Source organism: Nicotiana tabacum, chromosome 8 (assembly GCF_000715075.1).
Source record: "Nicotiana tabacum cultivar K326 chromosome 8, ASM71507v2, whole genome shotgun sequence".
Lineage (NCBI taxonomy): Eukaryota > Viridiplantae > Streptophyta > Magnoliopsida > Solanales > Solanaceae > Nicotiana > Nicotiana tabacum.
In genome coordinates, this window is record NC_134087.1 from 166542491 (window position 1) to 166550161 (window position 7671).

Genomic DNA, 7671 nt, shown 5'->3' on the forward strand with positions numbered 1-7671 from the left:
GGGTAAAGGTGGATTTAGGACTTGTAGTTTATGAATCCTTGTAGCGATCTCAAGTTAATATAAAATAATAATTGCACCATAGTGAAATATTTAATACATATATTGTATCTAAGCAAAAGACTATTGGATTCACATGAACTCATATGTTATATGCTAGTTCCGCCTATGTTAAGGGGTACTTTAGTTTTTTTATTAAGGGGTGCTTTGGTTAAAAAATAAGTTATACTAAAATTGTAATGCAGAGATTAATAATGCAAGAATTATAAGTAGAAATTATCTTCGGGTATTTAGTTTTAACAACAATTAGATATGTATGATATAGTTAAAAATATGGTTATTTTTAAATTTGATAAAATTACAAGGGTATTGATGCTGGGTTTAAAGAAAACATAAAGGGTAATTTATCTGCTAATGTTTGATCCATATCTTGATTAGTCTATATATTGTTATTCCTTGTATATTGTATTAGTAATAATACAATAATTAATGTATTAAATGACACCAGGATTAGCTATGCTAGACTGGGGAAAAAAACAAACACTAGATAAAATAATATCAAATTTTGTGTCATAGATTTATTTTATTTGATCTATCAAACCAAACAACTCCTAAAAGTATGTGATGACCCGACAGGTCATCCTATGATTTAAAATAAAATTTTATGTTCTGAGGCCTTTAAAACCTCATTTTATCCCCCCCCCTCTCGATTTGGGTGCACAGTTCGGACATGTTTCCGGAAAGGTGTTATGTTGAAAGTTGATGAAAACAATAATTTTTGCCTTTAAAAGTTGATTTAGTTGACTTCGGTCAACGTTTTGAGTAAACAGATCCAGACTTGTGATTTGATAGTCCCGATGGGTCCATATCGAAATATGGGACTTGGGTGTATGCCCAGAATCAGATTCGGAAGTCTCTAGCCCGAGTTATGAATTTTTGTTACAAATTGTAAGTCTGAAAATTTAATGGTTTTTAAGAAATAGTTAATGTTTGATCTTATTGGTATTGGGTCCGTATTTTGGTCCCGGAGCCCGATACAGGTTCAATATAATATTTATGTCACGTCTATGAAATGTGGCGAGAAATGGAGTTGGTTTGACGTGATTCGAACGTCCAGTTGAGAAAATAAAATTTTCAAAGTGTTCTTGAGAATAATTGATTTGGTGCAAAATTCGTAATTCTAGGTGTTATTTTGTCGATTTGATCACGCGAGCTAGTTTGTATGATGTTTTAAGACTTGTGTGCATGTTTGGTTTGGATCCCCAAGGGCTCGGGTGAGTTTCGAATAGGCTACAGAGTAAAAATAGGAATTTGAACACTGCTGATTTTTGTTGCAGGCCTCAGACCTCGCAAATGCGAGGTCAATCATCGCATTTGTGATCTTCTCATTGCAAATGCGAAGAGAAGCTAGGCCAACTTATGTTCGCAAATACGACCATTCCTTCGCATTTACGATGGGGCCAGGGGAGAGGCAACCTTCGCAATTGCGATCATCTGATCGCATTTGCGACCAGCTTAGTTCGCATTTGCGAAGAAGGCAGGACTGTGGGAATTACACAAATACGATGGATTTCTCGCATTTCGAACCTCAGGTCGCATTTGCGACATCTCCAGCTAGTAAACTTGACTTAGACGGGATTTTTGCTCATTTTTCGAAACATTCAAAACAAGAAACCCTCTAGGCGATTTTCCAAAGACCACTTCTTCCCCAAATCATAGGTAAGTGATTCTTAACTCATTTCTTTTAATCTTTTACTTTATTTTACAAGATTTCAACCTAGAATCAAAAATTTTCATGGTGGAATTGGGGATTTTTAGGTAGAAATTAGGGATTTCGAAATTTGGGGATTTAGACCTCAAATTGAGGTCGGATTCCAAAACCAATTGTATATCCGGGCTCGGGGGTGAATGGGTAATCGGGTTTTGGTTAGAATTTTAGGTTTGGACCAAGCGAGCGCGGGTGTTGACTTTTTCAAAAATGGCCTAAATTGAATTCCTTGCAATAATGGGTAGTTCCTAAGTGTCACGACCCAAGTTTGCCCTCCGTGAATTGTCGTGACTGCACCTAGTCTCTACGACTAGGTAAGCCTAACAATTTTGGAAAAAGAAATAAAATGCGGAAAAACTAATAAAAACTAAAGATATGCAAATATAGAAACGTTTAAGATGTCGCTCGTCATATACTAATACAAGATCTCAAAAACTGAACAACCTCCCAAAACCCGGAATCTCATAAAATTACAAGCTGTTGAATAACTATAAGTGTCTAACTCCAGAATGTCTAAACAAAAGTAAATACAGAAGGGCTGATATTATGGAAGAGAATAGAAAGAGACTTCTCGGTCTGCGGACGTGGCAGATATACCTCGAAGTCTCTAGAGATTCGCCTCGCCTCAAGGGTGGTAGGAATGAGTCGAAGTACCTGGATCTGCACATGAAAAACATGTGCAGAAAGGGCATGAGTACACCACAATGGTACTTAGTAAGTGCCAAGCCTAACCTCGGTCGAGTAGTGACGAGGAAGGTCAGGGCCCTACTGATTATAGCTGAAAAACGAGGTAAAACAGTATAGAATACGACAATATAATTAAATGCTAATAGTAAGAAGTAACACAGGATAATAAGAATAACAACAACTATGACAGAGACAAAATAATCACAAAAAGGAATATCGCTCAACACAGAGATAACAACCGGGGGATCTCTCAGTATCCCTGGGATCTCTTAGTATCCTCAATATGTGTGTTGGTGACCTCTCAGTATCCCGAGGATCTCTTAGTATCCTCAATATATATGCTGGGGATCTCTCGGTATCCCAAGGATCTCTTAGTATCCTCAATATACGTGTTGGGGATCTCTCGGTATCCCGCACTACAGTCCAAATCAATATATGTGCAGGGGATCTCCCGGAATACAAATCCGTAGTCGCAAAGTAAACAAACAGGGGGATCTCCCGGGATACCGTCTCGTAGTCCCAAAGTAAACACACAGCAGCAACACGAAGAATACTCAATTAAATTCAAATTTCATACCAAGGTAAAATAGGTATTTCTAACCTAGCATACTACACATAATGCAAATAAGGCAATTTGAGCAAGTAAAGCAATTAAGCCAATTAGACATGCTTCTCTAAGCTAATAGCAGGCTTAAATTGCAAGTAGTATAAACAGGAAAGGAAACGCAATTAAAGTTACTTAATGAAAATAGGATTTTCAACAATTAGCACAAGTACGCACTTGTCACCTCACGTACAAGGCATTTCAAGTATCAACAATACCAAATCCTAAGGGGAGTTCCCCCCCCCCCACAAGGTTAGGCAATCCACTTACCTTGAACCGGCTCAAAATCAACCCGAAACCACGCTCTTACCATGAGTACTCGATTCCAAATGACCCAAGTCTATTCAAATCAATTGCATAATGTAAATATAACTTCAAGTAACTGATTCCACTAATTAATTCTAAGCTAATACGCGAAATTAGAAAAAAATGACCAAAATGCCCCCTTCCCACGTCTCGGAATCGAGTAAAAGTTTCGGATTATGAACCCTCATTTACTCAGGAGTCTAACCCTACCAAAATTATCTAAATCCGATGTCAAATTCCACATCAAAACTCAAAATTTAGGTTTAAGAACTTTTCCAAATATTTTCCTAATTTCTCACCCCCAAATCCAAAATTAGATGATGAATTCATGTTTAGATTAATGAGTTATAAGTAAAAAGGAGTTAAGAATTATTACCCAATCGATATCTCTGAAATTCCCTCAAAATCTCGCTCAAATCCGAGCTCCCAAGCTCTAGTTTTGATAAAAATGGTCAAACCCTCGACTTTGAAATTTTATATTCTGCCCAGATAAATCCTTCTTCGTGAACATGGAAGGACCCTCATGTTTGCGAAGCACAACTTCGCTTGGTCCAGTCTTCCTTCATCGTGAACGCGATGTCCCTGTCGCGAACGCGGTGACCATCTCCCCCTCCTACGCGAACGCGAGACCATCTTCGCGAACGCGTAGGTATAAGACCTCAAAGCCTCGCGAATGCAGGAACACCTTCGTGAACGCAAAGCATTAAACTTACACCAGCCCCAGCTCTTCTTCGCGAATGTGAGACCCCACTCACGAACACGAAGAAGGAAACCAGAACTGACCTGCTGCAATTTTTCTACAATTCTCTAAGTCCCAAAAATGACCCGTTGAGCATTCGAAACACACTCGAGGCCCCCAGGACCTCAACCAAACATGTCAACCAATCCTAAAACATCATTCAAACTTGTTCCAACCTTTGGAACGCTCAAAACAACATCGAAACACAATTTAACATCGGATTCAAGCCTAAGAATTCCAAAAACCCTCAAATTACGCTTTCGATCAAAAAGTCTATCAAACCTCGTCCAAATGACCTGAAATTTTGTAAGCACGCCACATTCAACACTACGGAGCTAATCCAACTTCCGGAATCCCATTCTGACCCCGATATCAAAATCTCACTATCGAACTGGAAACTTCAAAAATTTAACTTTCGGCATTTCAAGCCTAAATAAGCTACGGACCTCCAAAATACAATCTGAACATGCTCCTAAGACCAAAATCACCCAACGGAGCTAACAGAACCGACAAAATTCTATTCTGAGGCCGTCTTCACACTGCTCCTACTATGATCCAAATTTTAAAGCTTAAGCTCTCTTTTTTGGACTAAGTATCCCAAAATACTCTGAAACTCAAAACCAACGGGGAAAACAGTTAATAGGGGATCGGGGCGTTAATTCTTAAAATGACCGGCCGGGTCGTTACATTAAGGCTTAATTGAATTGTTTGGTTGGTAATTTGCTAGATTCTATTGGTCTGGAGGCTTGTGTGAAGGGAAAAGCGGTAATTGAGCTTTGAGTTTGGCCGTTGGAGCGAGGTAAGTGATGATAGGATATAATTGCGTATTTTAGTCGCTTATTACACTCAAATTTACTGCACTTTAATTGAGTTTGAGCTTTAATCGCTAGTGTCTTGCACTAATTGTGTGTTTTATGCCTTGTAGGATTGATTCCGAGCTATGTAGATGTTATTGAATGAATTCAAGTGATTTGAAACTTTTAAGTCTGAGTAAAATCCCAAGTAATTAAGCCGGGATCGTATTCGGGGATCAACGGATGATAGAGCAACAAAACGAAGAATCGAGTAGGCATATTGTGCACTGTCTATTAAAATACACATAACTACTTGCTCAGAACTCCATTTTAGCCCCACAATATATAGTTGGAAAGAAAACTGAAAGTGCTACAACTTTAATATTTTACGTTTTTCCAAATTCCAAACAAAACATGGTGAACAATGCGGTATAAACTGCAACCGCGGACCTGACGCGGCAGAAACAATATACCTGCCATATACCGCTGCAGTCCAGATGTGAAATATTGTCCTTTTTCGCGTAGGAGAAGGTATTATTATTTGGTCCTGACCCTACTTGGTATATATACATGAAAAAATGGTATTTTTAAGAGTAAGACACACTTTTGACATAATTTAGACCTAAGGAGGCGGAGGAGACCAATTTTTGACACAGATTCGACCTAAGGAGGCAGAGACACAATAGGAGCAAGGCGGATAATTCTTCTAAGAGTTTTTCCTTCCTCTTCCTATTTTTTTCATTGTGGTTATGACTTTTAGTATTGTAGTTTTACATACTATTATGAATAGCTAATGTGTTATCTAGGGTTTTGATAGAACCTTTTGTAGGATAAATTCTTGTTATGTTTTTATATAATTGAGCCGTTGGATTTCTCTACTTGTTCAACTATGTGTTTGTTGTTATTGATTGAATGGCCATCAATTGACTGTGCCTATTTAGTGTATAGTGCTCGAGAGAGTACATATTTAGGTAGTTATTGAACAACGTCACTCCTAACGTATGTGAGAAATCAATACAGTGGATTTAAAGGCAAGTTTAGAAATAACAAAGTCTTGATGTGGTCATAATGAGCGGTTAGATAAAGCCAACTAGAGTAGTTCGAGAGAATATATCTAGTAAATTGTTATAGTTGCTCGAGAGAGAATTACGACACCTAAAGTGCTCACGATCAGTAGAGAATATATTGGAAAAATTGTAGGGAACATAGCTAGAAGGATTCCGACAATTGGGGAAATCATAACTCTAGACCTCCTTAATTTAGTCTCCAATCCTTTGTCTCGTTAGTTGATAATTTTACCGTTTTCTAGTATTTGCTAGTTAATTAGTTAGAAATATAAATATCAATCTTTATAATTTAGAAAATTATTCAAACTTGTCTTTTTAGTGATATTAAACAGCTATAGCTAATCCTTAGTTCTCTGTGGGATTCGACTCCGGACTTTTAGACCGGATTATATTTGCAGCGACCGCTTATTCTTTTTAGGACTAGAGTTGGGCGTGATCAGTAAGTGTCGTGGTTAACCTTGTCTCGAGGGATTAGGTATTCTCTGCCTACTTGCTACATGTTTGGATGTTAAGTACAACGTATAGTTGAGGTGACGAGTACCTATGCGTTGTTGTCGAGTCATAGAATGTTAGTGAGTATTATTCTTGCAAATGTTGTATTCTTTGATCACATTGCTCATGTTTAGACTAGCTATTTGATGTGTTGAGCAATTTCTTATCATGTTTTACTGAATTTGGTATTGATTGAGTATTGATTCAAAGTTGAGGTTGGTATTGTAGAACTAAGTGTTGAGGTAAGATTTGTTCTTGGTATTTCCATCTCCCCATTGTCATTGTTCATTGTTTTGGTGAGGGAGAGCGTTAAAGCATGAAGGGTGATGTCGTGCAATATTTTGTGAGTGAGTGATAAAGCACAAAGGATGATGCCGCACATGTTTCTATTATTTATTATGGTGAGGTTGAGTGTAAAGGTATGAAGGGTGATGTCGTGCACGTTTCTATTATTTTATCTGGTGAGGTTGAGAGTAAAAGCACGAAGGGTGATGTCGTGCACTTTCTTTTATTGTGTTTATCTTTTCTATCTGTTTAAGGTATATCGATTGTTCATGTTCTCAGTTCCATTTTAATTCCTTGTCTTGTAATCCCCTCAACATGCCCCCTTCCTAATACTTCTTGTCTTATTTCTTTAGTTGCTTTTATTAGTGTATATGTATTGATAAACTGCACAAGTTTTTTTAGGAGTGTTTTGTCCTAGCCTCGTAACTACTTTGCCGAGGTTAGACTCGACACTTACAAGTACATGAGGTCGGTTGTATTGATACTGCACTCTGCACTTTCTCTGTAGATTAGGTACCGGACCGTATTGACCCGAGTTGAGCTGCTGACTTCAAACCCAGAGGGAACCCGAGGTAGATCTGCCAGCATTCACAGACCCTAGAGTCTCCTTCCAGTTATTTCAGTTTACTGTTTCATTTAATTCAAAAATAGTTGTACTTTCGTCGGCCAGTTATTTGTAGTGACTCTTAGAAGTTCATGACTTGTGACATCAGATTCTGGGTAGTTATGTATAATTACTTGGGTTATTATAAAGTTCTACACTCTTTTAATCTGTTATGGTTTAAATGTTGTTATTTACTGAATTGTTAAGAGTTAGCGTATTAATCTCTAATTGTTGGCTTGCCTAGCAACTGAAAAGTTAGGCTCCATCACGGCCCCGACGGTGGGAAATCCGGGTCGTGACAAAGTACCTCCAATCAGATGTGAAACTT